Raw genomic sequence first — 2,543 nt, 5'->3', positions numbered from 1 at the left:
CTGGTTAAAATTTGTGATGTAAATGATAGCTTTTTTTATTTATGCCACTTATTAATGTATGATTTCATTATGAAAATATTGTAAATATAATTATGTAGATATCCATAACTTACAAGATGTTACCACTATTCCTATAACTCTCTCTTTATTCCATGTTGTAACATTCATCCCATAGAATTCTATAGTATAACATATTCCATGGGATGTCCTGTAAATAGAGGTATATGGTGCCTTTGTAAGATACACCACAATTGAGTTCAATTGTTCTCTATTTCCTCAATTCCTTATTTCTTCTATGTTTCATTCTCCTTATTTAGCTTATTTGTTCTTGTTTTATTACAGAAAATAGTTTAATTTTTAATATAAAATAAAATCTTTTCTAATATGGACTAATGTAGTAATTAAATATAAACTTATATAACTATTTTCATCATCCTATTAAGAATCTTAGAAATTTCTTTCCACGCAGGCAAGAAGTTTTATAACCCATCTATATTGCACCTTGTATGACACAGAAAAAAGCCCAGGGCCTAGGGGTCGAGTGGCGCTCATTCGTGGTGCACAACGGTAGCGCCAAAAACGGTCCAAAAATGGCCAATGCTTTCGCCTACGAAATATCGGCCGATTTTTCACCATGCGAAAAAAGTCCCGAAAATTCACAGATAACTACTAGGTGGCCCCACATTGAGTAATATGAAAGTTTTTTCCCACAAAACCGCACGGAGATGCCTTGGACTCAGTTTTTATTTTTCTCCCAATACTTTTCTTCCAATGGTTTAGTTGTGTTGCTTTGATCGTGTGGAACCTATTTAGACCGATGATAGCCGGCGGATAAGTGTCGAAACCCATCTATATTGCACCCTGTATGACACAGAAAAAAAGACCAGGGCCTAGGGGTCGGGTGGGGCTCATTCGTGGTACACAACGGTTGTGCCAAAAACGGTCCGAAAGCGGCAAAGGCTTTAGCCTACGAAAACTCGGCCGATTTTTAACCATGTGAAAAAAGTCCCAAAAATTCACAGATAACTACTAGGCGGCCTCACTTTGAGTAATATTAAAGGTTTTTCCCACAAAAATCGCTCGGAGATGCCCCAGACTCGGTTTTTATTTTCGTCCCAATACTTTTCTTCCAATGGTTTAGTTGTGTTTCTTTGATCTTGTGGAACCTGTTTAGACCGATGATAGCCGGTGGATAGGTGTGGAAACCCATCTATATAGCACCCTGTATAACACAGAAAAAAAGCCCAGGGCCTAGGGGTTGGGTGGGGCTCGTTCGTGGTGCACAACGGTTGCGCCAAAAACAGTCCAAAATTGGCCAAGGCCTTAGCCTACGAAAAATCGGCCGATTTTTAACCATGTGGAAAAAGTCCCAAAAATTCACAGATAACTACTAGGCGGCCTCACTTTGAGTAATATTAAAGTTTTTGCCCACAGAAACCGCTCAGAGATGCCGACTTAGTTTTTATTTTCGTCCCAATACTTTTCTTCCAATGGTTTAGTGGTGCTTCTGCGATGTTGTGGAACCTATTTAGACCGATGATAGGCGGCGGATAGGTGTGGAAACCCATCTACATTGCACCCTGTACGACACATAAAAAAAGCCCAGGGCCTAGGGGTCGGGTGGGGCTCGTTCGTGGTGCACAACGGTTGCGCCAAAAACGGTCCAAAATTGGCCAAGGCCTTAGCCTACGAAAAATCGGCCGATTTTTAACCAAGTGGAAAAAGTCCCGAAAATTCACAGATAACTACTAGGCGGCCTCACTTTGAGTAATATTAAAGTTTTTGCCCACAGAAACCGCTCGGAGATGCCCCAGACTCAGTTTTTATTTTTGTCCCAATACTTTTCTTCCAATGGTTTAGTTGTGCTTCTTCGATCTTGTGGAACCTATTTAGACCGATGATAGGCGGCGGATAGGTGTGGAAACCCATCTACATTGCACCCTGTATGACACAGAAAAAAAGCCCAGGGCCTAGGGGTCGGGTGGGGCTCGTTCGTGGTGCACAACGGTTGCGCCAAAAACGGTCCAAAATTGGCCAAGGCCTTAGCCTACGAAAAATCGGCCGATTTTTAACCAAATGGAAAAAGTCTCGAAAATTCACTGATAACTACTAGGCGGCATCACTTTGAGTAATAATAAAGTTTTTGCCCACAGAACCGCTCGGAGATGCCCAGACTCAGTTTTTATTTTCGTCCAATACTTTTCTTCCAATGGTTTAGTTGTGCTTCTTCGATCTTGTGGAACCTATTTAGACCGATGATAGACGGCGGATAGGTGTGGAAACCCATCTACATTGCACCCTGTATGACACAGAAAAAAAGCTTAGGGCCTAGGGGTCGGGTGGGGCTCGTTCGTGGTGCACAACGGTTGCGCCAAAAACGGTCCAAAATTGGCCAAGGCCTTAACCTACGAAAAATCGGCCGATTTTTAACCATGTGAAAAAAGTTTCGAAAATTCAGAGATAACTACTAGGCGGCCTCACTTTGAGTAATATTAAAGTTTTTTGCCCACAGAAACCGCTCGGAGATGCCCAGACTAAGTTTT

This window comes from Cucumis sativus, chromosome 2 (assembly GCF_000004075.3).
Source record: "Cucumis sativus cultivar 9930 chromosome 2, Cucumber_9930_V3, whole genome shotgun sequence".
Classification (NCBI taxonomy): Eukaryota; Viridiplantae; Streptophyta; class Magnoliopsida; order Cucurbitales; family Cucurbitaceae; genus Cucumis; species Cucumis sativus.
This window is presented reverse-complemented; position numbering follows the sequence as displayed.